Source organism: Meriones unguiculatus, chromosome 3 (genome assembly GCF_030254825.1).
Source record: "Meriones unguiculatus strain TT.TT164.6M chromosome 3, Bangor_MerUng_6.1, whole genome shotgun sequence".
Classification (NCBI taxonomy): domain Eukaryota; kingdom Metazoa; phylum Chordata; class Mammalia; order Rodentia; family Muridae; genus Meriones; species Meriones unguiculatus.
The window spans coordinates 62,943,743-62,971,325 of NC_083351.1; the positions used below are offsets into that span (position 1 = coordinate 62,943,743).

The window sequence follows — 27,583 nt, forward strand, 5'->3', positions numbered from 1 at the left end:
CCCCAATAAAAAGACACAGACTAACAGAATGGTTGCGGAAACAGGATCCAACATTCTGTTGCATCCAAGAAACACACCTATGCAACAAAGATAAACACGACCTCAGAGTAAAGGGCTGGAAAAATGTTTTTCAAGCAAATGGTTCCAGAAAACAAGCGGGAGTAGCCATCCTAATAGCTAATAAAATAGACTTTCAACCCAAGTTAATCAAAAAAGATAAGGAGGGCCACTATATTCTCATCAAAGAAAAAATCCACCAAGAGGACATCACAATTTTGAATATCTATGCCCCAAATACAAGAGCACCTACATTCGTAAATGAAACAATATTAAAGCTTAAATCACACATTGATCCTAATACCCTAATAGTGAGAGACTTCAACACTCCACTCTCACCAAGGGACAGATCAACTAGACAGAAAACAAATAGGGAAATAAAAACACTTACAGAGACCCTAAATCAAATGGACCTAATAGACATCTACAGATCTTTTCATCCAAACTCAAAAGAGTATACCTTCTTTTCAGCACCACATGGAACCTTCTCCAAAATAGACCATATAGTTGGTCATAAAGCAAGCCTAAACAGATACAAAAAGATTGAAATAATCCCTTGTATTCTATGTGACAGCCATGGACTAAAGCTAGATCTCAACAACAACAGAAATAACAAACAGCCTACACGCACATGGAAATTGAACAACTTGTTACTCAATGACAGCTGGGTTAAGGAAGAAATAAAGAAAGAAATTAAAGACTTCCTAGAATTCAATGAAAATGAAGGCACAACATACCCAAATTTATGGGACACATTGAAAGCAGTGCTCAGGGGAAAATTTATAGCAGTAAGTGCCTGCAAGAAGAAATTCGTAACAGCACATACAAACAACTTAATGGCCCAACTGAAAACCCTAGAAAAAAAAAAGAAGCAGATACACCCAAGAGGAGCAGAAGGCTGGAAATAATCAAACTCAGAGCTGAAATCAATCAATTAGAAACAAATAAAACTATTCAAAGAATCAATGAAACAAAAAGCTGCTTCTTTGAGAAAATCAAAAAGATAGACAAACCCTTAGCCAATCTAGCTAAAAAGCAGAGAGAATCTATCCAAATCAGCAAAATCAGAAATGAAAAGGGTGACATAACTACAGACACTGAGGAAATTCAAACAATCATTAGGTCATACTACAAAAGACTATATGCCACAAAATTTGAAAACCTAAATGAAATGGACAATTTTCTTGATAGACTCCATCTTCCAACATTAAGTCAAGATCAGGTAGAAAGACTGAATAGCCCTATATCCCCTAAGGAAATTGAAGCAGTCATTCACAGTTTCCCCTCCAAAAAAAGCCCTGGGCCAGATGGTTTCAGCACGGAATTCTACCAGACCTTCAAAGAAGTGTTAACACCAATTCTCCTCAAACTATTCCACAAAATAGAAACAGAAGGTACATTACCAAACTCATTCTATGAAGCAACAATCACCCTGATACCTAAACCACACAAAGACCCAACAAAAAAAGAGAACTTCAGACCTATCTCTCTTATGAACATTGACACAAAAATACTCAATAAAATACTTGCAAACCGAATCCAAGAATACATCAAAGATATCATCCAACATGACCAAGCAGGCTTCATCCCAGGCATGCAAGGGTGGTTCAACATACAGAAATCCATCAATGTAATCCACCACATAAACAAACTGAAGGAGAAAAACCACATGATCCTCTCCTTAGATGCTGAAAAAGCATTTGACAAAGTCCAACATCCATTCATGTTTAAAGTATTGGAGAGATCAGGGATACAAGGCACATATCTAAACATAGTAAAGGCAATATACAGCAAGCCTATAGCCAACATCAAACTCAATGGAGAGAAACTTAAATCAATCCCACTGAAATCAGGGACAAGACAAGGCTGCCCACTCTCTCCATACCTCTTCAACATAGTACTTGAAGTCCTAGCCAGAGCAATAAGACAACTAAAGGAGATTAAGGGGATACAAATCAGAAAGGAAGAGGTCAAAGTGTCACTATTCGCAGATGATATGATAGTATATATGAGCGACCCCAAAAATTCAACCAGAGAACTTCTCCAGCTGCTAAACACCTTCAGCAAAGTGGCAGGATACAAAATCAACTCAAAAAAATCAGAAGCCCTCCTGTATATCAAAGACAAAAGGGCCAAGAAAGAAGTTAGGGAAACAACACCCTTCACAATAGCCACTAATAACATAAAGTACCTTGGGGTGACACTAACCAAGCAAGTGAATGACCTGTTTGAGAAAAACTTCAAGTCTCTGAAGAAAGAAATTGAAGAAGATATCAGAAGATGGAAAGATCTCCCGTGCTCATGGATTGGTAGGATTAACATTGTGAAAATGGCCATCCTGCCAAAAGCAATCTACAGATTCAATGCAATTCCCTTCAAAATACCAACTCAATTCTTTACAGACCTCGAAAAAAAAGATTCTCGACTTTATATGGAAAAACAAAAAACCCAGAATCTCCAAAACAATCCTGTACAACAACAGATAATCTGGAGGTATCTCCATCCCCACTTGAGATCGGGATCTCAAGTTGTACTACAGAGCAATAGTAATAAAAATTGCACAGTATTGGCATAAAAATAGAAAGGAGGATCAATGGAACCGCATAGAAGACCCAGAAATAAACCCACACACCTATGAATACTTGATTTTTGACAAAGAAGCCGAAACCATTCAATGGAAAAAAGACAGCATCTTCAACAAATGGTGCTGGTCCAATTCAATGGAAAAAAGACAGCATCTTCAACAAATGGTGCTGGTCCACTGGATGTCCACATACAGAAAAATGAAAATAGATCTATATTTATCACCCTGCACAAAACTAAAGTCCAAGTGGATCAAAGACCTCAGCATAAAACCAGAAACTCTAAATCTGTTAGAAGAAAAAGTGGGGAACATCCTAGAACTCATTGGCACAGGAGATAACTTCCTGAACAGAACACCAACAGCACAGGCTCTAAGAGCAACAATCAATACATGGGACCTCATGAAATTGAAAAGCTTCTGTAAAGCAAAGGACATCGTCATCAAAACAAAATGAATGCCTACAGATTGGGAAAGAATCTTCACTAAGCCTTTATCTGACAGAGGACTAATATCCAGTATATACAAAGAACTAAAGAAGCTGAAAAGCAGCAAATCAAGTAACCCAATTAAAAAATGGGGAACGGAGCTAAACAGATAATTCCCGAAAGAGGAACATTGAATGGCAGAGAAACACTTAAAGAAATGCTCAACTTCATTAGCCATCAGGGAAATACAAATCAAAATGACCCTGAGTGGTACAACCACTCTGGAAATCTATCTGGCGTTTTCTCAGACAATTAGGAATAATGCTTCCTCAAGACCCAGCTATACCACTGCTAGGTATATACCCAAAGTTTGCTCAAGTACACAAAAGGGATACTTGCTCAATCATGTTTATAGCAGCTTTATTTGTAATAGCCAGAACCTGAAAACAACCCAGATGTCCATCAACGGATAAATGGGTACAGAAATTGTGGTATTTTTACACAATGGAATACTACTCAGCAATCAAAAATGAGGAAATCATGAAATTTGCAGGCAAATGGTGGAATCTAGAAAAGATTATTCTGAGTGAAATATCCCAGAAGGAAAAAGAAAAACATGGTTTATACTCACTTATATAGACCTATAAGATATGATAAACATAATGAAATCTATACACTTAAAAAAGATAATCAAGAGAGTGGACATGGGTGAAGATGATCAATCCTCGTTTAGAAAGACAGATGGGATGTGCATTGAATGTATGACAGGAGTCTACTGAGTGCATCTGAAAGACTCTAACTAGCAGTGTTTTCAAAGCAAAGATTCATAACCAAACCTTTGGCAGAGTACAGGGAATCATAAGAAAGAAGGGGTGTTAGTCTGATGGGGAAAGGATAGAAGCTCCACAAGGACCAAATATATCTGGGCACAGGGTCTTTTCTGACACTGACATTCAACCAAAGACCATGTATGGATATAACCTAGAACTTCTGCTTGGATGTGGCCTGTGGTAGCTCAGTAACTAATTGGTTTCCCATAGTGAGGGGAACAAGGACTATTTCTAACAGGAACTCAATGACTGGTTCTTTGGCCTCCCCACCTCCAAGGGAGGAGCAGTCCTGTTAGGCCACAGAGGAGGGCTTTGCAGCCAGTCCTGAAGATACCTGATAAAACAGGATCAGATGAATGGGGAGGAGGTCCCCCCTATCAGTGGACTTGGAAAGGGGCATGGTGGAGATGAGGGAGGGAGGGAGGGAGGGAGGGAGGGAAGGACTGGGAGGGAATGAGGGATCGTGACACGGCTGGGATACAGAGTTAATAAAATGTGACTGATAAGAAAAAAATAAAATTAAAAAAAAAAGAAGGATCCCATTGCCCTCTGTGTACTGGTGTTCATAGGCTTCTATACCGTCTTCTGACCTCGAGTTTGGATTATTTCTATAGACAACAGAAAACTGTACAAGTGATGTGAGATTGTGACTTTCAAGGCCCATTTCTCACATGGTATGTAAAATTGGCCACCAGGCATTGTTGTTGGGGAGGCGTGTGAGAGAGAGTAAAAGATTTCCATTTTGGCAATGTGTTGTATGGCATGGATGGCAGTGGGGTGAAGACTGGGCTATTGGTACCCAATGGTAGGAACAAATAAATAATAGCTTGCTGGAAACAAATTACAGTAAAACTCCCAAAGGAAAGGGTAAGTTAGCTAAATGACCTTTCTTGGTCAGAAGCCTAATGTCTCTTAGAGAGGCAGTCAGTAACAACATAAGAAAAGGAATGGAATTCTCTGTTTAGCTCTGTACCTCATTTCAAAATTGGATTACTTGATTTGTTGCTTTTTAACTTCTTGAGTTCTTTATATATTCTGGATTTTAGCCCTCTGTCAGATATAAGGTTGGTGAATGTAGGATAAACATACTAAAATCTGTACATCTAAAGAAGATAAGCAAGCAGGATGACCCTGGGTAAGATAACCAATCCTTACTCAGAAATGCAAATGGGACATCAGAAGAGGGAGAAAATGGGGACAGGAGCCTACCACAAAGGACCCCTGAAGGACTCTATCCAGCAGGGTATCAAAACATATGCAGAGGTGCATAGCCAAACTTTGGGCAGAGTGTAGGGAATCTTATGAAAGAGGGGGAAGATAAAAAGACCTGAAGGGGATAGAAGCTCCACAAGAAGAGCAACAGAACCAAAACTTTTGGGCCCAAGGGACTGTTCTGAGACTGATACTCCAATCAAAGACCATGCATGGAGATAACATAGAACCCTGCACAGATATAGCCCATGGCAGCTTAGTCCCAAGTGGGTTCCCTAGTAATGGGAAGAGAGACTGTGTCTGACATGAACTCAGGGGCTGGCTCTTTGATCACCTAACCCTGAGGAGGAAAGCAGCCTTACCAGACCACAGAGGAAGACAATGCAGCTAGTCCTGATGAGACCTGATAGGCTAGGGTCAGATGGAAGGGAAGGAGGACCTCCCTTAGCAGTGGACTTGGGAAGGGGCATGGGAGGATAAGAGGGAGGAAGGGCAGGATTGGGAGGGGATGAAGGAGGGGGCTAGAACTGGGATACAAAGTGAATAAACTGTAAATAATCAAAAACTAATCAATCAATCAATCAATAAATAAATAAAAAGAAAAGGAATAGAAATGTCCCTGGAAACAAAAATACATGGTATCCTTACTATCCTGTAGGACAAAGTTTTTCAATGCTGCTGTCTGTCCTAGTTCGAGCTACCATTGCTGTGATGAAGCATCCTGACCAAAACAACTTGAAGAGGAAAAAACTTATTTCTCTTACGCTTCTAAATTACTGGTCTTACCGAAGGAAGTCAAGAGAGGAACATGGAGGCAGGAGCTGATGCAAAGGCCATGGAGGACTGTTGCTTACTGGCTTACTCTACATGGGTTGCCCAGACTGCGTTTTCACAGAACCCAGAACCAGCTCAGGGATGGGACCACCTACAATCCCCCTTGAATCACCAATTAAGAAAATGTTCTACAGGCTTGCCTACAACCCCATGTAATGGAAGAATTTTCTTAATTGAAGTTCCCTTTGTATCAAGTTGACATATGACACAACACAGTGTCTGTGATAACACAAAAATGAACAGATTTCCATAGTAGGCTAATCAAAATTATTTCCAGCATAGTACTGAAAGTGTTATCTGCTAATTCAGTTCAATTTGCCTGTCAAGTTGATTGGCTTGGGAAGCACATTGCTGTGTCAGGGAGGATTTTTCCAAAGAAAGGAACCCCCACTCTGAGTGTGGACAGCACCCTCTCACAGACTAGGGAGGAGATCAGATAGAAGGAGAAGGCAAGCTGGCTTTAGCAGGATTCTAAGTGAGCTGCTAGGCTACTAAGGGCTATGAAGCAATGAAAAAAACTTTCTTCAAGTTGTTCAACTGAGGTATTTCATGCAAATGATAAAAAACTAGCAAAAGCTAAAACAAATTTTTAGTTGTAAAGAAGCCAGGACTTGATGGATCTCAAAGCAAAATTTGTCCACTTTACCCAGTCCTTGAACAATGTATGAACAAAGAAATAACTTCCGTAGAATGGTCACATACCAGGAAATTTCATTTTATGATGACAAGGAAATATGATGCTAAATTCTTTGCCAAGATCTCAGACAGATGTGAGGTAATGGGCTAGAAAACAATGGTCCACGAGAGTAAAGGCCCACTCAGAAGCAACCACCCTCTGTCTCCAAACAAGAGCTTTTTTAATGATCTTAAGGGTATTTCGCTCAGTAGGTCAGGAACTTAGGGTGGTTGTCTCTATGGAACGATAGATGGGATTTCTGTTAAATGACTGTTTTTAAGCATTTATTATTTGTTTTATGTCTTTGCTTTAAAAAATACACTTTCAGTGTGTGTGTGTGTGTGTGTGTGTGTGTGTGTGTGTGTGTGTTCTAAATTAAAGAATATAAATGTAAAATCTTTTAGACCTTACTCTATGGGTAAAAAGAAGAGGGGGGCAGAAAGAAAGAAAGAAAGAAAGGAAGGAAGGAAGGAAGGAAGGAAGGAAGGAAGGAAGGAAGGAAGGAAGAAAGAAAGAAAGAAAGAAAGAAAGAGAAAAAGAGAAAAAGGGAAAAAGAGAAAAAGAAACTAAAAAGATAGACTACTTATCTGGAGAAAAGAAAGAACAAGAGGAGGAAGAGCAGGAAGAGGAGAAGGAAATGACTCAGGGTGGCAGAACAAACAAATGCAGATTAAAGAGTTGTGGGAAGTAAGTAGGTCTGGAAATTACCAGCAAGTGCCCAAGATGAAGCAATTTAGAGCAGTGATTTCAGTCTGACTTAACTTGAGCAAGTCTCTGATGCTCACATATGGACAGTCTAATGAAATTAAAACTTTGGAAGCAGTTCTCAAAAGAGATGTGAACTTTGTACATGGAGAAGACATGAATGTTCATGGCAGGTAATATAAAACCTTAAATCCATCTTCAAGATGGTGATCAATCATTACATTAAACTTATATTACCACAATTACCCAGAGTATACTCTCCTCCCTCATTGAACCAGTGTCTATTGGACTGGGACTAATAGAACATTGCAGAATATTTGTTTGTGGATTGTAAATATAATCATAAGTAAATATTCTTGAGTTCTACAAGCTAATGTAAACACGTGGAGCTGGAACATTGTCATCCCTGAGGTCATCTTACCCTTATTTACCTGAGAATCCCTACCCCAAACCCCTATAGTTGGCACTTTCCTCTTAAGTTCAGACTTGTGCTCTACATTTAGCAGATAGCAATTCCTTATTTGACTTGAAGTTCACTGAGTTTATGCCTCTTGCTGACAAACTTATCCCATGCATGTTTAAGGCTTTACAATTCAGAAATACGTCAGTGGAAAGCATGCTGACATTTATTCTGCCATTAGAAGGCCAGTCTAGGCAGTTGCAAGTTATATCGCTAATCTGATTTAACAGAATAAACATAAAGACAATAGGGTTGGGAATTTAAATGGTCGAAGAACACGGTTTGTCTGCTAAATATGGTTTAAAGTTAAGGGATGTTAGGAAACCTAGAGAGAGGCTGGGAGAATGCCATGAAGGAGCTTAAGTCTTCAGCATTTTCTTTCCGGTAAAACCTTGGAAGAATGAGTCAAGTGTTTACCAATCACTGCCTATTCAACCTTGCTGAGTAAAACAGTCAAAAATGTGTTCAGCAGCAGCAGCAGCAGCAAACAAATAGCCCCCAAATTGGGGTTGGGGGCTGTTTACAAGTAAGTGGGGAGTTAGAAGGAGCCAGGAAGACACTAAGTGGTATGATTAGGGGTTGGGTATAGTACAGCTTAATTGTAACAATAGATTGATACCTAGAGGATAGGAAGGTCCAGGTTTCAATATTAGAGACAGAGTTCTAAAGATAGAATGTGAGAAACACTGAATGAATACTGTGGGCTTGGGCAGGGATTAATTTAATTGTGAATTAGCGGTTCTCAGTATAGGTAGTGAGTTTCATTTAGATGGAAGTGGATTTGGTTCTTGCGACCTATGGGGACAGTCGGAGAGCAGGGTCCTGTGGAGAAAGAATGCATCTTCTTACATACAGATTTGGTTCATTAAAACCAGGATCCCATAGAGAAATGGCAGTTGATGAGGCTTGGGCAGGACGAACTACAATGAATCTGAAATTGTATGCTGTATTAAAAGAAAATGACATGGTAGGAGTTAGAGAAAGAAGACAGAGTTGTTTCAGAATGGTATGAAGCAGCTCCTGCTGCCCACATTCAAGGTGGCTAGAGTACAACTTTCAACTTTTACAACTTGAGAATAAAAATTTTTATTTTATTCATCGATAAAAATGATGGGAAATATTAAGTAAAATACAAATCAAAGCATAAGTGCCTGTGTAAAGTGAATAAGTCAATATGGAAAAGAGCAGAGAGAGTTCCTGGTAAATCACTATGTAAGAGGGATGATATTGTTTAAAAGTCATTCTTTGACAAACCATACATTAGTAATAACTGTAGGGGCTGGGGCTCACAGACTCAGATCTCTTTAGAACAGCCATTGAAGCAGAACTTGCTGCTGTACACCTTTAATCTCAGTGCTATCACTGTGGAGGCAGGCTCATGTATCTCTGAGAGTTCAAGGCTAGTCTGGTCTACTTTGCAAGTTCTATGGCAGCCAGAGCTACATAGTGAGACCCTAGCTTAAAAAAAAAAAAAAAAAAAAAAAAAAAAAAAAAGGTAATCATTAAAAAGGCAAGATTCATCAGTTTACAGGTGAGAAACCTTGAAGAATGTTTTGTGATGAAGCTAAAAAGGCAGTGTTAAGATCAATGGGCAAGGTGGATCATCTGACAGGATGCAAAATAGAAGAAGAAAACATAGCTTTCCGTATTTCTGCAAAAATACATATGCATTTCTTTGTAATGCCAGATCAAAGCAATCAGGGGCCATCTACAAAGAATGACTTGAGATACTCAGGAATGATGAGCTTTGACAAGCAACTGACTATCTAGCTCTGATTAGCTGTGGTCAGAAAAGTAGGAGGATTGTGTGAAGCAGGTTTGCTTGGCCTGGGTCCTTTGGTATAAATGGCATTATTAAGAACTGGAGAACACAACACTTGGGATTGTTATACTGGTAGGCTTTGTGCTCTTCCTGAAATATTTTTGAGTTAGTTTCAAGTTGTTTTAGAAACAGAAAATAAAGTTAAAATTTTGTGTTATCTGAGAACCTGTTTTGGATTAAATTTCAACTTAATCTGTATTCAGTGCCCATGGGTTTTTCAGTGAAATTGTTCTTCCTAAAGCTAGTGGTAGATTTTAGCTCATGAAGTCCAAATCTAGTCTTTCTTATTTTCTTTTTTTAATTTTAAAAAATTTATTACAGTTTATTCACTTTGTATTCCAGCTGTAGTCCCTCCTTGTCTCCTCCTAATCCTACCCTCCTTCCCTCTTCTCCTCCCATGCCCCTCTCCCAGTTCATTGATAGGGGAGGTCCTCCTCCCCTTTCATCTGGCCCTAGCCTATCATGTCTCATTAGAACTAGCTGCGTTGTCTTCCTCTGTGGCCTGATAAGGCTGTCCCACTCCCCTCAGGGAGACATGATCAAAGACCCAGCCACTGAATTCATGTCACAGGCAGCCCCTGTTCTCCTTACTAGGTAACCCACTTGGAGACTGAACTGCCATGGGCTACATATGTGCAGGGGTTCTAGTTTATCTCCATGAATGGTCCTTCGTTGGAGTATCAGTCTCAGAAAAGAACCTGTGCCCAGATTTTTTGGTTTTGAGCTCCTGTCCCCACCAGGTCTTTCTATCTGCCCCTTCTCTCATAAGATTCCCTGCACTCTGCCCAAAGTTTGGCTATGAGTCAGCACCTGCTTTGATACCCTGCTGAGTAGAGTCTTTCAGAGCCCTCTGTGGTAGGCTCCTGTCCTGTTCCTCCCTCTTCCAATGTCTATCCCATTTATCTTTCTGAATGAGGATTGAACATCTTGCCCAGGGTCCTCCTTCTTGCTTAGCTTCTTTAATTGTACAGATTTTAGTATGTTTGTCCTATATGATATGTCTAGTATCCACTTATAAGTGAGTATATTCCATGTGTTTCTTTCTCCTTCTGGGATACCTCACTCAGGATGATCTTTTCTAGTTCCCACCATTTGCCTGCAAATTTCATTGTTTCCTTGTTTTTAATTGCTGAGTAGTATTCCATTGTGTAAATGTACCACAATTTCTGCATCCATTCATCAGCTGAGAGAATTTTGGGTTGTTTCCTGATTCTTAGATCTTGCCCTGGCAGTTAATCAGCAAATGAATATGTCACACATTCTGCTTTCTCAACACAAATGACATCTCTTTTAAGACTAGTTGTTCTGAAAGGTAATCACCTTATACTCATCTCTTGAATCACTGTTGTTTTGGGTTGTTTCCTGATTCTTAGATCTTGCCCTGGCAGTTAATCAGCAAATGAATATGTCACACATTCTGCTTTCTCAACACAAATGACATCTCTTTTAAGACTAGTTGTTCTGAAAGGTAATCACCTTATACTCATCTCTTGAATCACTGTTGTTTTGGCTTTTAAATTCAAGACCTTGGTGATCCATCGATTCCTTGTGTCCTAATATTTTTAAGTTCCAATATTTCTTTGCATCTGAACTTCACTAAAATGGTTAGGAGTTTAAGCTTGAATGGGTGTCAGAAGTTAGAAGGCAATTTTCCTGAAGGTAAATTTTTATCAGTTAATTTTGGTGATGTAATAGTAAAAAATTAAAATTTTTGCCTTTTCCAGGTTTATTATGAATTACTTATTTTATATTATATTAATTATTGTAATCTCTTTATAATGAAAATTTTTAGGTACAAACCCAAAAGGTTTGTGCCTTCAGGTTGTGGTCCTTTGTAAACTGATTAAATGCTGTGCTCTTTTACTACATTTGAAACTGGAAAACAGACAAATTATAATTGCCATCATGATGGGTTGTGAAAAATAAATATAAATATATCTATAGAATAAATATTTAAAAGTTTGCAGTGGGCAGCATATATCAAAGAGACCTAGTACACCTTCAACTGCCTTTCAAATTGTTTAGACAATTTCTATCAATTAAGTATTTACTAAACAACTAACAATCAAATACTTGGTTCCTTAAGAATGTGAAAATCACATTAGTTTAAAAAAAAACTGAGACATAAGAAGATAACACTCTTGTTGCTGATGGAAAATAACATGGTAGCGGTAAAGGACTCTCAATAGTTTATTTTTGCTTTGCTGAAAAAGGGTTTCCTCAGTGCTTTTCTGGTCCTGCTGGTTCTGACTCTTGATGTCTTTTCTGAAGAGCTAATTTTGAAATCTCTTCAAAGCTGGCCCTGGGCTATGTCTGTTTGTCTGGCAGACACTTTCCTTTCTTAATGGTGGCCCCATTCAAACATCTGCCTCAAAAGTCATCTTTCTTAGCCCAGGAAGAACTGAGCCAAAAGTTCACTGACTTCTCATTCCAGCACATGTTTGTGTTCAATATCCAGACATATCTTTCTTCTGGAATTCTGTCATCATCCCTGAGCAGCAGACTTTCCCCCAAAGTCTGCTTTTTCCTTCAGTTTATTCATTGGTGAATCATGAATGATCATCAGCTAAGCTTCCAGGCTCATTTCTCCTTAATTTGAACATATTAGGCACCTTCCATCCTAACCAAACCTCCAGCCCATTTCTGGTGTTGGTCCAAGGGGCGGTCTCTACTGAACAGGATAACCCGAGCATGTCTCTCTCTTCTGTAGAGATTATTTACGTCAGAACACATGCTCACAGCATTTATGAAACTGCTCAGATCCTTTTCTCTGATGGTCTGGCACTTTGACACCACAAACAGTTTGTAGAGATTTGCAAATTATGAGGCCATACATTTAAAAAGGGAAATATTTAAAATTCTAAATGACATATAGTAGATTAATTACTTTAATTAAAATAATATAGTAGAATGTCATCATATTTTATACATATGCTTCAGCTGGAATATCTTTAAATATACAAGCTTTAGTACTTTATTATAAAATATGGGTTTGTTAATCCAAACTTTACTGTGGTGTTAAGGTAAAATATTATTCAATAAAATTACTGTGAGCATTCTTTCCTATTCTCATTCACTACATCTAAGATATGAATTATATTTGCATTAAAATTGGCTTAATATTCAAAGACAGTAGAGAAGTTTGAAATGTCTTTTTTTAAACTAACATAAGGAATTTATTAGAACATAGGAAATTCAAGGAAATGACTTATACTTTGTCAAACTGGGATAGTTAGAAATCTGTGAAACTAGATTTCTGATGTACTTCTAAGAGTGATTTTAAAAATGGTCGCTAAAAACAGAGAGAACAGAGTGAAGAGATTAGGGTATTTTGAAATTTTCACATAGGTTTTATAATATTTTACTTTTTTAAAGGAAGAAGAAATACGCCTATAAGCTTTACCTCTTTAGTGGTTGCTAGTCTCTCAAATATATGGACAAACACATTCACACAATCAGATCATAAAATAATATTGTCTCATTGACTTTTTTCCTCATGGGTTCACAGTGTTTGTTAATTATGTTGGACTCCAGTATTTAAAAAAAAGCAGGCCCTAATAGTGCCTATAAATGTTATTGGTCATAAAATTATTCAACAATCCCATATATTACACTATTACATATATTAAGTAATATGTATTATACCATTCCAAGTTATTTTTACTAATGGCTTTTTCCTATATGCAAATATATTTAAAAGGTCAATTGTATCTTGTATGTATTAATAAAAATCTTCCAATAGGAGGTAACTTTTAAAAAGATATTTAACATTCAATGGTATTGCCTTAAGGAATCATTGGAAAGAGGCAAGCATAATGTAAAGAAGTCTATTTCCCATTAGAAAGTAATTCGAGAGTCTAGGCAGCCCCTCCCCCCATTTCAAAACCCATAGAGCATCATGCATCTTTTAGATCATGTATGTGGAGGAGAATGGAAAATCAAGGGTGTTAGATGATGCTGAACCACGAGTATTTAGAAGCATCCCTTCATCTTAGTAACGCAGAGGTTTGGATTCTAAAGGTCAAACAGAATAGAAACCAGGCTACAGGCCTGTGCAAAGATCAGGAACATACCGATATCAGTACAACATTATACTCAAATGCTAAACTCTTACTGATGTAGATACTAGAGAGACTGTTACTAGTCAGCAAAGAGTGCTGACAAGAAAATCTTTCTTTCTTTGCCTGGCTTATTGAAAGAAAAAGAAAAGTTACTTCTTAAGATCGCATAAAGTATGGAGTTGCTGAACTAAATTATGGCTTTCAAATTTGCGCTAACTGTAGGGTGTGGCACTCCAATCAAGAAGTTACTATAGAAAGCAAATAGTTTCAGGCCATTACCACGGGAAATGAAGTGTAAGCTCTCTCTGTATTAACTCTGCAAGTTCAGGATTCCCGAAGAGAAAACGGAGACATTTAGAACAGCAACCCCAAACTACAAAACACTGAAGGAGTCATTTTCCTCTTTAAACTGCTTCTATTCAGCACCTTAAACTTCACAGTGGAACAAAAGTGTTATTTATTAGAAGCTGAACTTCGAAGGCTGACGCTTTTCTTTCCTAACACTAGCCATAAGAGGTGTGATACGCTGTCTGTGCTGGCCAGGGGTAGGAGCCACAGCACTGCCACCATCCCATCCGGTCCCGGTTAGAGAATGCTCCAGTGGGAGGTGTGGAGCTAAACTAGGAAGAGTAGGCAATTGGGCTAATTCACCGAGGTTCCAGCTCACATGCCTATCAGAACATAAGCAAAGGGGGATCTATCTGCATTAGGAACAAATATCCAAAGAAACATTTTGCCCCCTCAAATGCCAGACACATTTTAGCAGTGTAAAGTGTTCAGGAATTATTTAAAAACAACAAGTACAAAAGGCTAGACTCACAGATATGAGTATGAGACAATGTTAAAACAGAAGCACTACTTAGCTTTGAGCAAAACCCACATGGATACTGTACAATTGAAAGGCGCATTGCTATAAATAGAAATGCACCAGCTGTGTCAAACAGATGAGATACAGTCAGAGTGAAACTGGGGATGGACAAACAGGATTCACAGCGGTAGTTCAAAAATAAAAGTGATTGAAGAGATTAATAGAAAATTTGAAATCACAGGAATGATAATCAGTATTAACAAAGAGAAGTGGAATTTCAGGAGAGGAGCAGAGTGAGGGAAAAGTAATTAAAAGATAGTATCTGAGAATTTTCCAAGACTGTTTAAAATTTGGATTCAGGGAGAATAATAATTCTCAAACAAAAATTTCTTTTGAAATATTTGTAGAAAGAGTGAGTTGAGAAATAAGGATGAGAGGAAGATTTAATAGACCTTAACTAGCACTACATACATGTATAAAATTATCAATGAACAAATTCAATGAAATTTATGTTGGAAAGAAAAGGCCACTTGTTGCTATTAATATGGAAAATCACTAGGAAAACATAAAAGTCACAATATATAAAGATTATTCTAGGAACCAGGTCTGAATTCTCAGTGCTCACCTGCCCATTGCAAACGTGTCAACAGTAGTAAAGGAATTACAAATAAGATCTTCCCATGAAGTGGAGTGTCTTGACCCACAGGCAAGAATGCACCTGTTGTTGAGTCAGGGGCATTCTTGTTATAGAACAAAGAGAACTAGAAAGACATGCAAGTCTTTTCAGGATGAATTTTGCATATCAAACTGACTGTTCACAACTTGTTTATTGTAAAAAAAGAAAAAAAATAGAGAGAAGGATATTCCTGGACTGGCAGACACTGTGTTTCAGTATCTGGAAGCTTTTCACTCTCTCCACTAAAGATAATGTCTTTCAATATGTCATCAGAGAGTCCTTGGACAAAGAAGGTCAGAAGTCCAGGAACAAAGCAAATAATGTCCAGCATCTTCTTACACCAGGTGCCTTGTAACACAAACACCAATGTATCACTTTGAAGAAACAAACACTAAGAAAAATAAGGATGAAGATTATGCTAAACCTTTGACCAAAAGAGTGAAATTTAGGGAAGGAAAGGGCTTATTGGCTTACAATTCTAGGTTGCACTCTATCACTGAAGGAAAATCAAGTCAGGAATTCAAAGTGGTGGGGAGACAGGGGTAGGGGGTAGGGTCACATGATGTGTACAGTCAAGAGCAAAGGTAGTGAATCCTCCTTTACTCCTATGCCCCTCCACCAGTCCACTGATAGGGGAGGTCCCCCACCCTTCCATCTGACCCTAGCCTATCAGCCTATCTCACCAGCACTAGCTGCATCGTCTTCCTCTGTGGCCTGATAAGGCTGCTTCCCCCTCAGGGGGAGGTGATAAAAGAGCAGACCACTGAGTTCATGTCTAGGACAGTCCTTGTTCCCATTACTAGGCAAACCACTTGGACACTGAGCTGCCATGGGCTACATCTGTTCAGGGGTCCTAGTTATCTCAATGAATGGTCCTTGGTTGGAGTAACAGTGTCAGAAAAGACCCCTGTGTCCAGATTTTTTGGTTCTGTTGCTCTCCTTGTGGAGCTCCTGTTGCCTCCATATCTTTCATCTTCCCCAGAGGAAGGGTGGGATTGGGAGGAGATGAGGGAAGGGGCTATAGCTGGGATACAAAATGAATAAATTGGTATTAATAAAAAATTAATTAATTTTAAAAAAGAAGGGGGAAAACAAAGAAAGTAGTAACTGCTCTGGTGATGCCTGTTTGGTTTTTGTTGGTTAGGCAGCTTTTTTTTCATTTAGACAGTTTAAAGCACCAAACTGGGAAAGGGTTTCACCCACAATGGACCAGATCTTTCTACATCAATTAATGATCAAGGCACTTTCTTACAGACCAATTTGATAATGACAATTATTCACCTATTTCTTGATTTACTCTGAGTTGTGGCAAGCATAACTATCACACCACCCAAGTCCGTAAAAAATATCCCTGATAGCTTTGACTGTCAGCTGGAGTCAGCAATTACTAGAAATGGATGTTTAAAATGGGCCAACTAAAAATAGAATAATTACCAAAGTGACTACAAATTGAAGAACGGAATACCCAGGTCTTTTCCTTTGCCAGGCTTCCTGATCCCAGAGACCTCTGCAGAAGAGAAGGGTCTCAATATTTAGAGTCAAGTTCATAGTCACCTATCCCTGAAGAAACATTCATTAATCAGCACACTTCTCTTAAAGAAGACCTCTTCTATGAGCCTCCTTCTAACTTGGACAGCTATTGATGATTCTATTATATAACCACATTGATAAATGTCTCACACACCTTTGAATTGTTGAAAGCCAACACTGGTTTCAAATGACTACAATAGAGGGAAAAATGTGAAGCCGTATGCTTAAATTTAGGAAGAAGAAAAAAATACACGCCCACAGAGGCTTATAAATAAATCACCTTTCCTTGTAACAGTGGGAAATCATGTTCAGAATAGAAAAGTAGCCATTTAGCTGAGCTCCTAAAGGGCTAAATTCCATCACAGGAAATCTAACATAAGTTGATTTTTTTTAACATCTCCTGTCATATTTTTGGAGAAACAGGGGTAAAATATACTCATGTTAGACTAAGGCATGAAACAAGAAATTTTGAATTCAAGTCTGAAAGTTTGTTTATAGCTTTGTAGCAAAATTCAATCCTATTGGAATATTTGAGATTCATCTCCATGAATGAGTTTTATTATCAGTGCGGCTTTCCATTATTTAGACTAAACTTTCTGCCACCTGCTAGAAAGACATATAAAGCAAATGGAATTGTAGGCTGTTTTTGTGTACGTTCTGATGAATGTATCTGTCCCAAGTCTGCTGTTTGGAAGTGTTAGGAAGATATTTGCAGTTTATGCTTTAAAAAAATATTTATTCTATCTCCAATGTATATCTTCTCTATGTAAAAATATGCTGAAGAAAATACAATACTGTCTTACCAAAACAAATAAACAAAAATAAAACAAACTAGCTAACTAACAAAACATGGCTTGGGTCTAATATACTAAATGGCTCCTTATCCCATTTCTCAATTTACAAAATTTAGACAACCCCAAGCCTCTGTCCTTAGTGTCTTCTGTCTGCTGCCTCTGCCTAGAAACAGTCCAAGAGAATGGCTGGTGTGTCCAATCAGAAGCCTGTTTTATACAACAAAGTACCTACTACTAATATGTCAGTGCTTTAATAACTAAATATTAAAATCCTATGACCTACATTCCTTCAATGGGTATAATTTGTCAGACAATATGCTAGTAAAAACAAAACAAAACAAAACATTTTTTTCTTCACTTTTCAAAAGGAATGCTAATGAAAAGCTTACTTAAAATATTCAGAGTTGCTGGTTATTTGTGTATTCATCTCAAATTTACAGTAAATGCCTTTGTAAAAATACTACAAATGGGGTAGGAGAGAACTTGATTTTGCAGGGGAGTAGGGGTTTGTTTCCAGGACCTTCATGGTAGCTCACAACCAACCCTAATTCCAGTTCTAGGTAATCCAACACTATTTGGTTTTGTTTGTTTGTTTTTTAAGTTTCTGAGTACAGCTGCCACACACACACACACACACACACACACACACCACAGAGTAATATACAGGCAAACACCCTTTTAAAATAATATGATAGTTTTTTCTCTTTTGATAATACGAATCACAGAAAACAGTGTATCATCATCTTTGAACTGGATCATATTGAATGCTGTGGCTAAGCCATCCGGGATTATTAATATCAGGAGTTACTGTTTGGAATCCTCTGGGTTAAATCCATGTGTCCTTTCTGAATACAAAAGATTCCTTAAGATGAGTAGTCTCCACAAAACAAGAAACAAATGTGTACCCTGAACAAGAATTTTTAAAGCTGTGGTTAAGTGCTTAGATGCAGGCTTGCCTTGGTTGAGAGAATGCAGCCCTGCGTGAGAAACCTCCACGTGACTGAACCCACCTATCCTCATGAAGAAGAAGGGCATCACAGAGAGCCTACGCAGCTAGGAGAGCTTAGAAGAAAGGAGCTGCTGTGCAGGGGAAGGGAAGATGTGGCCCAGCAATGCAGCACTGCAGGGGGCAGCCTTGGCAGTGAGTCCAGCCCGTCTCCCTGGGGCCACCGCCTGGTAACAGAGCCTCAGCTTGCTCACAGCAGCGTTCCCTCCCATGAGCACCATGAAAAAGCATGCATCTGGTTCTCTGCTGTGATTCTGTTAACAAAGATCAAACATCTGGCTAAAGCTTTCTTCCCACTGACTTTCGGGGAAGTCAGTCTGTTTATATCAATTGTCCCCTCAGTTGAATCTCCTCCGCAGAGATGCATGGACAATTCCACAGGATATAAACAATGATACTCAGTATTGAGAGCTTTTGAATGGCTTGATAAATTACATAATGCTAAGCTGTTTGCGTTGGGAAAAATAAAAACTGCAGGTTAGAGTTCAGGAATACATATAGAAAAAACAAATGGTGAATGAAGCCAACAACTTGTAGAAAAATGAAACATTACTGAAAAAAAAAGCCAAAAGAATATTAAAATCTGGCCTGACATCTCTTCCACGCTATGTTTCCCAGCATTCAGAGGTGCCTTCCCTCCACTGTGGGAAGCTGTTCTCTCCGTAACAGGCCTGAAAAGATTCATCTTGTCAGCCTCCCAAAGGCTTTCTCTCTCAGGAGTAAGAGCACATTAGCCGAGTTTAGAGGGCACATACTAAAATAAGAGCTGCTTCTCTAACATGGACAGACAGGCTGAACAAAATGCCTTCTCTTGGGTGACAGAGATGGTTCAGTCCTTCAGCTGACTGTCAATTGTGTCTCCAGTTTCCTGGGAATGCTCGGACCTTGCATTGTGAAGGTAGGTGCCACGTTTTGTAAGCTGAGGTGAAATGGGGGTGTAGGAATGTGGTTTAACCTACTCATCTCTGACCTCTGATAACTACCCCTGTCTCTATCCTCCATTTGTATACACATATAAAGTAATAGCTGTTATGTTAAAATAAACAGCAAAAGTCAGGCCTGGTGGCACTGATCTTTAATCCTATCCAACAGGAGCCAGACGAAGACAGATTGTTTTGAGTACAAGGCTTTACTACTATATATAGTGAACTGTAGAAAAAAAAACACGCCTGCAAAATGAGACCCTACTAAAAGAATAAGCAAAATGCATACTTTCTAATATGCATGCACAGAATTGACACACATGGGAAGGTAATCCTGGGGAGGCCAGTAAAGATCAGAGGCTAGCCCTAAATATTATTTATTTCATTTTTGTGTGTGTGCAGACTAAGATGAAGCCTATAGTCTCACATGGTAAACTCTCTACCCCTGACCTACATCCCCAGCCCTAGGTTGGCATTTCTTAAGCTATCAAGTGTGTCACACTCATGTTTAGTCATCCAATATTTAAAATTATCAAAATTAGCTTAGCCACACAGCTATCAAATATTCCCCACTGAATATGTGACTAACATAATGTTTGTTAATAATAAATCATTGCTTTGATAAAATATCCTTCACATAATGACTATCTAAAAATGCTATAAAGATAGCACAGTCCAGGCAAGGCCCAGACGTTCATGCATAGAATTTATTTTATTTCTCAGACGGTCTTGTGTCGTGTATAAAAATGAAGAAAATTCAAGAGCAAATAAGCAACTTAGAAAGGGAAGTTTCAGATGCCTGCAACATTAAATAGGATCATTACTTAGAAGATAATCCTCATACACTTGCAGTGGTTAAAGTATACTTCAAAAGAAATATACCAATATAGGAATTACAAATCTATAGGACAGACTCTTTGATTAAAAATTCTTACTACTATCCCAATTACAGACAGGCCTTTTGAAATAAATGTCTACATGAATGGAGGGAGTGTCTAATTAACTTAAACTACCTTTGTGATTTGAATTTACTGATAAAATTTAAAGTACTTGCAGATATTTTAAAAGAACTCACACGCTGAAAAGAGATTGTAGCACATGCTCTGTAATGGTTTCACTTTGATGATGGTAGTATACCAGATCAAAACATGAACACCATAAACTACATTCTTTGAACAAGAAAAACTTAATTAAGACCACAACTATAACACTAGGTAACACTGTTACATTTGTAACACCACAGGAGAGTTAAAAGACTGGAGAATAAAGTAATTTAAAAGTAGCCTTTGCAGGGGCTGGAGATATGACTTGGCAGTTAAGAGCACTTACTGCTCTTGTAGACAACCTGGGTTCAGTTCTCAGGGGAGCTGCTCACAACAGTCACATGGTGGGTTGCAAACACCTGCCCCTCTAGTTCCACATGCTCCTGACCCTCTTCTGACATCCACAGACTTCTGCATGCATGTGGTACACACACATACACTCAGTTACATGCACATAAAGGCCCATCTAAATGTATCTTTAACGTCTTATAAAAGAAAAACAAATTCTTTACTAGAATCAAATTTATGTGAAGATCTAATTACTGCATTACCTCATTCAGGTGAACATTAAAAAGAGTGCATTCAGTGGTTCTTCTCACTGAAGACTACCAAAGACTACTAATGTACCAATGACTGGGGATTACTGTGTATCTGTTATGCGTATGGTCTTACAGCTATTAATCAATCAGTAAATGAAAGCGGCTGGAGAGGTGACTCAGAGGACAAAGCATCCATTGCAAACATGAGTACCTGAGTTTGGATTTTGTTGCCTGGTGGGCATGATGGCCTGCCTGTGACCCCAATGTATGTTCAGAAAATAGCTTTGTCTTAAAAGTGACTCAGAATTTTAAAAAAGGAAGAATGCATAAAACTAGCTTTTCCACGCTGATGTTATAACTACAACTGTCTGGGAAAGATGGAAGACATTCAGTCAGAGGAAAACACCACCATGTCAGTGAGCCAGAACAACCAACAAGAGCATGAAGATTAATCAGAGTCCAGCTGGGACATCAAGGATCCTCTGTATCGTGAGAAAACATTCAGTTCTGTAATAGACAGAGTTTCTCATCACATAGTTAGCATTGGTCAATATGCAGTGTATACAATAAGGGAAAGAAAGGATTACAGAGCAATAGACATGAAGTCTAAGAGGCGAAGAGAGAGCTGCTGCAATATTTACCCAGAAGGAGACTGAAACCCGAGACAGACTTGAACTATTGGTAGGTGACTATAATCCCCAGGTCAAATGTCAACTATTGTCATAAAAAAAAATGTCCCACAACCCAGCCAGGCTCACTCACCAATATATTGTCCATAAATCCTTTTATGTTACAGTGTGGCTGAGTTCAATATTTCTGACAGTGACCAAGCTTGCAAGGCTAGGAATAGTTCTTATCTGTAGAGAAATGGTTCTCAAATCTTTCTAATGCTTCCACCCTTAAGTACAGTTCCCATGCTGTGATGACCCCATTTTTTTTGCTATTTCATAACTAATTTTGTTTCTGTTATGAATTGTAACAAAAGGTAAATATCTGATGTACAAGATATCTGATATGTGACCTCCAAAGGGACTGTGACCCACAAGTTGAGATCCACTGCTGATCTTTGATTTTAATAAGCTAGTGAAACCAGAAAGAAAGAAAAGAAAAATAACTTACTATGTAATTCATTGCATTTGCTGATGGATGTGTATGGTGGGAGGGAAAGAGTAATTTTTAATTAATTTTTTTTAAATTTTACAATTTATTCATTTCATATCCAATTGTATCCCCCTTCCTCATCTCCTCCCAGTCCCACACTCCTCCTCCCCATCTCATCCAATAGTCTACTGAAAAGGGAGGTCCTCCTCCCCTACCATCTAACCCTAGCCTATCAAGTCACATCAGGACTGCCTGTGTCCTCTTCTCTGTGGCCTGGCAAGGCTGCCCTGCTGGGAGGACAGAATAGTTGATCAAAGAATAGTTAAGAGAGTCCATGTTAGAGAGTCGATGTCAGAGACAGCCCTGATCCTCTTCCTGTTCACCATACTAGGAATTCACTTGGAGACTGAGTTGCCTATGGGCTACATCTGAGCAGGGGGTCTTGGTCTTCTTCATGCATGGTCCTTGGTTGGTGCATCAGTCTCTGCAGCTCCCCATTCTCCTGGGCCCAGATTTGTTGGCTTTGTTGGTATCCTTGTGGAGCTCCTGTGCCCTCCACATCCTTTTATCCCCCACTTCTTCCATAAAATTCCTTGTGCTCTGCCCAAAGTTTGGGAGTGAGTCTTAGAATCTTCTTCTATCCCCTCCTGGGTGGAGTCTTTCAAAGGACATCTATGATAGGTTCCTGTCCTTTTCCCTCTCTTACACCCCTTCCAGATCTAGCCTGTTTGCTCTACTGATTGAGAATTAAGCATCCTTCCTAGGGTCCTCCTTGTTATTTAGGATCTTAAGGTCTGTGGATTTTAGTACGGGTATACTATATTATAAGGCTAATGTACGCTCATAATGTGAGTATACACCTTGGGTGTTTTTCTGATTGTGGGTTACCTCACTTAGGATGATCTGAATCTAATTCCCACAATTTGCCTGCAAATTTCATGATTTCCTTGTTTTTAATAGCTGAGTAGTATCCCATTGTATAAATGTACCACAAAGTTTGTATCCTTTATTCAGTTGAGGGTCATCTAGGTTGTTTCCTGATTCTGGTTATTATGAATAAAGCTGCTATGAACATAGTTGAGCAAATGTCCTTGCTGTATGTTGGAGCATCTTTCAGGTATATGTTCAGACATGGTATAGTTGGGTCTTTAGGTAGTTCTATTCCCAAATTTCTGAAAAAGTACCAGATTGATTTTCAAAGTGGTTGTATAAGTTACACTCCCACCAGCAATGGAGGATTGTACCCCTTTCTCTACATCCTCTCCAGCATGTGTTGTCACTTGAGTTTTTATCTCGGCCATTCTGATGGGTGTAAGATGGAAGCTCTTAGTCATTTTGATTTGCATTTCTTTAATGACTAATGATGTTGAGCATTTCTATAAATGTGTTTCTCTACCATCGATATTCCTCTGTTGAACTTTCTCTGTTTAGCTTTGTCCCTCATTTTTTGGATTATTTGGTTTGTTGATGTTTAATTTCTTTATATATTTTAGATATCAGCCCTCTCTCAGATTTAGGGTTGGGAAAGATCTTTTCTCAGTCTGTAGGCTGTCATTTCATTCTGTTGACAATGTCCTTTGCTTTACAGAAGCAAAGGACATTGCTTTTCAGTTTCACGAGGTCCCATTTTTAACTGTTGATCTCAGAGTTTGAGCTGTTGGTGTTCTGTTCAGGAAGCTGTTTCCTGTGACAATGAGTTCTAGGCTGATTCTTACTTTTTCTTCTAATACATTTAGTGTGTGTGGTTTTATGATTCACTTGGACTTTATATTATGCATGGTAGTAAATATGGATTTATTTGCATTTTTCTATATGTAGACATCCAGGTAGACCAGCACCATTTGTTGAAGATGCTATATTTTTCCCATTGTATGGTTTTGGCACCTTTGTCAAAATTTATATGTCCATAAGTGTGTGGGTTTATTCCTGGGCTTTTGATTCTGTTGCATTGATCCACTGGTCTGTTTCTATGCTGATATCATGCAGGTTTTATTACTGTTGATCTCTACTAGAGATTGAGATCAGGGATGGCAATACCTCTAGAAGATCTTTTATTGTTCAGGATTGTTCTAGCTATGCTGGGATTTTTTTTTTTTTTTCCATAGGAAGTTGAGAATTTTTCTTTCAAGGTCTCTACGGAATGGTGTTAGTATTTTGATGGGAATAGCACTGAATCTGTAGATTGCTTTTGGTAGGATGGCCATTTTTAGGCTGTTAGTCTTACTGACCCACGAACATGGGAGATCTTTCCATCTTCTGATTTCTTCTTCAATTTCTTCCTTCAGAGACTTGATTTTTTTTCACAGAAGTCTTTCATTTTCTTTGATAGAATTACAGCATGATATTTTATGGGAGTTTTTTTGTGGCTATTGTGAAGGGTGTATTTTTTTTCCTATTTTTTTTCTCTGCCTGTTTGTCTTTTGTAAAAGAAGAGCTTCTGATTTGTTGAATAGTTAAATTAATTTTGTATCCATCCACTTTCCTGAAGGTGTTTATCAGCTGTGGTGGTTCCCTAATAGAATATTTGGGGTCACTCATGTATACTATCATATCATCTGTGAATATTTTTACTTCTTTATTTTCAATTTTTATCCTCTTGATCTGATTTATTTGTCTTATTCTTCTAGCTAGGTCTTCAAGTACTATGCCAAAAAGACAAGGAGAGACCAGGCAGCCTTATCCGTGATGTTAGTGGAATTGATTTAATATTTTCTCCATTTACTTTGATGTTGGCTATAGGTTTGCTGTGTATTGCTTTTACTGTGCTTAGGTATATGCCTTGTACCTCTGATCTCTTCAAGATTTTTTTGTATTTATTTATTTATTTATTTATTACTATAAGAGTTTACATAAAGAAAAAAATTACTCAAATGTATCATGTACTCTGAACACATTTCTCCTCTACCCAACTCAAAATATTTAAATTGACAGCAATTCTTTTTTTTCATTTGTATTATATTTACATTTTATTAACTCTATATCCCAGCTGTATCCTACTCACTCATTCCCTCCCAATCCCATCCTACCTCCCTCATCTCCTCCCTGCCCCTTTCCAAGTCCACTGATTGGGGAGGACTTCCTCCCCTTTCATCTGAACCTGTTTTATCAGGTATCTCCAGGACTAGCTGCAAAGTCCTCCTCTGTGGCCTAGCAAGACTGCTCCTCCCTTGGGAGGTTGGGGAGGGCAAAGAGCCTGCCATTGAGTTCCTGTTAGAAATAGTCCCTGTTCCCCTTACTATGGGAAACCAATTGGTTACTGAGCTACCACAGGCTTCATCTGAGCAGAGGTTTTAGGTTATATCCATACATGGTCCTTGGTGGAGTGTCAGTCTCAGAAAAGACCCCTGTGCTCAGATCTATTTGGTCCTTGTGGAGCTCCTATCCTTTCCATGTCATACTAACTCCCCTTCTTTCATATTATTCCCTGTACCCCACTAACTCCCCTTCTTTCATATTATTCCCTGTACTCTCCTGAAGGTTTGGTTATGAGTCTTAGTATCTGCTTTGAAATACTGCCAGGTAGAGTCTTTCAGATGCCTTCTGCAGTAGACTCCTGTCATACTTTCAAGGCACATCCCATTTGTCTTTCTAAGTGAGGATTGATCATCTTACCCTGTGTCTGCTTTCTTGTTTATCTTCTTTAAGTGTATAGATTTCACTTTGTTTATCATATCTTGTAGGTCTATATAAGTGAGCATATACCATGTTTGTCTTTCTCCTTCTGGGATACTTCACTCAGAATGATCTTTTCTAGATCCCATCATTTGCCTGCAAATTTCATGATTTCCTCATTTTTGATTGCTGAGTAGTATTCCATTGTATAAAAATACCTCAATTTCTGTATCCATTCCTCCGTCAATGGACATCTGAGTTGTTGCCAGGTTCTAGCTATTACAAATAAAGCTGCTATAAACATGGTTGAGCAAATGTCTTTGCTGTGTACTTGAGCAAATTTTGGGTATATACCTAGCAGTGGTATATCTGGGTCTTGAGGAAGCACTATTCCTAATTGTCTGAGAAAGTGCCAGATTGACTTCCAAAGTGGTTGTACCAGTTTACATTCCCACCAGCAATGGAGGAGAGTTCTCTACAACCCTTTCTCTACAACCTCTCCAGCATGTGTTGTCACTTGAATTTTTCATCTTGGCCATTCTGATGGGTGTAAGGTGAAATCTCAGGGTCGTTTTGATTTGCATTTTTATAATGGCTAATGAGGTTGAGCATTTCTTTAAGTGTTTCTCTGCCATTCGATATTCCTCTACAGAGAATTCTCTGTTTAGCTCCATACCCCATTTTTAATTGGATTACTTGGTTTGTTGCTTTTCAGCTTCTTTAGTTCTTTTATATGCTGGATATCAGCCCTCTGTCAGATATAGGGTTGGTGAAGATCCTTTCCCAGTCTGTAGTCTGTCATTTTGTTCTGACGACAGTGTCTTTTGCTTTACAGAAGCTTTTCAGTTTCATGAGGTTCCATTTATTGATTGTTGCTCTTAGAGCCTGTGCTGTTGGTGTTCTGTTCAGGAAGTAGTCTCCTGTGCCAAAGAGGTCTAGGCTCTTCCCCACTTTTTCTTCTAACTGAGTTAGAGTATCTGGTTTTATATTGGGGTCTTTGATCCACTTGGACTTTAGTTTTGTGCAGGGTGATAAATATGGATCTATTTTCATTTTTCTGCATGTAGACATCCACTTGGATCAGCACCATTTGTTGAAGATGTTGTCTTTTCTCCATTGAATGGTTTTGGCTTCTTTGTCAAAAATAGAGTATTCGTAGGTGTGTGGGTTTATTTCCGAGTTAAACATAAATGGGTATCAGATTTTATCAAATGCTTTTTCACCGTCTAAGGAGATAATGAGGGTTTTTTTTCTTTCAGTTTGTTTATATGGTGGATTATACTCATGGATTTCCATACATTGAACCACCCCTGCTGCATATGTGAGATAAAGCTAACTTGGTCTTGGTGAATGATATCTTTGATGTGTTCTTGGGTTCAGTTTGTGAGGACTTTATTGAATATTTTTGTGTAAATGTACATAAGGGGAACTGGTCTAAAATTCCCTTTCTTTGACTGGTCTTTATGTGATTTAGGTACCAAGGGACTGTGGTCTCATAGAATGAGCTTGGTATTATGCCTTCTGTTTCTCTTTTGGGGAATAGTTTGAAGAATGTTGGTATTAGCTCTTCTTTGAAGGTCTGGTAGATTTCTATGCTGAAACCATCTGGCCCTGAATTTTTTTTTTTTTTTTTTTGTATGGGATACTTTTGATGATTGTTCTATTTCCTTAGTGGATATAGGAATATTTAATTTATTTACATGATCTTGATTCAACTTTGGTAAGTAAAATCGATTAAAAAAATAGGGCATTTCATTTAGAATTTCAAATTTTGTGCTGTATAAGCTTTTGAAGTAAAACCTAATGATTCTTTGCATTTCCTCAGGGTCTGTCCTTATGTCCCCTTTTTCATTTCTGATTTTGTTAATTTGGATAGTGTCTCTCT

At 38.4% G+C, this 27,583-nt stretch overlaps 1 protein-coding gene and 1 long non-coding RNA gene across 2 annotated transcripts in view; one reads left to right on the forward strand and one right to left on the reverse strand.

Moving 5' to 3' along the window:
• The window catches only part of Cntnap2 (contactin associated protein 2), a 2,202,731-nt gene that overhangs the window by 1,007,650 nt on the left and 1,167,498 nt on the right, over positions 1 to 27,583 (reverse strand). The gene's annotated exons all lie outside the window — the stretch shown is intronic.
• LOC132653077 (uncharacterized) overlaps positions 19,249 to 27,583 on the forward strand; it is a 42,748-nt gene continuing 34,413 nt past the window's right edge. The window contains exon 1 of the long non-coding RNA XR_009590736.1: positions 19,249 to 19,378. This is a non-coding gene — a long non-coding RNA (uncharacterized LOC132653077). The remainder of the gene's footprint in view (positions 19,379 to 27,583) is intronic.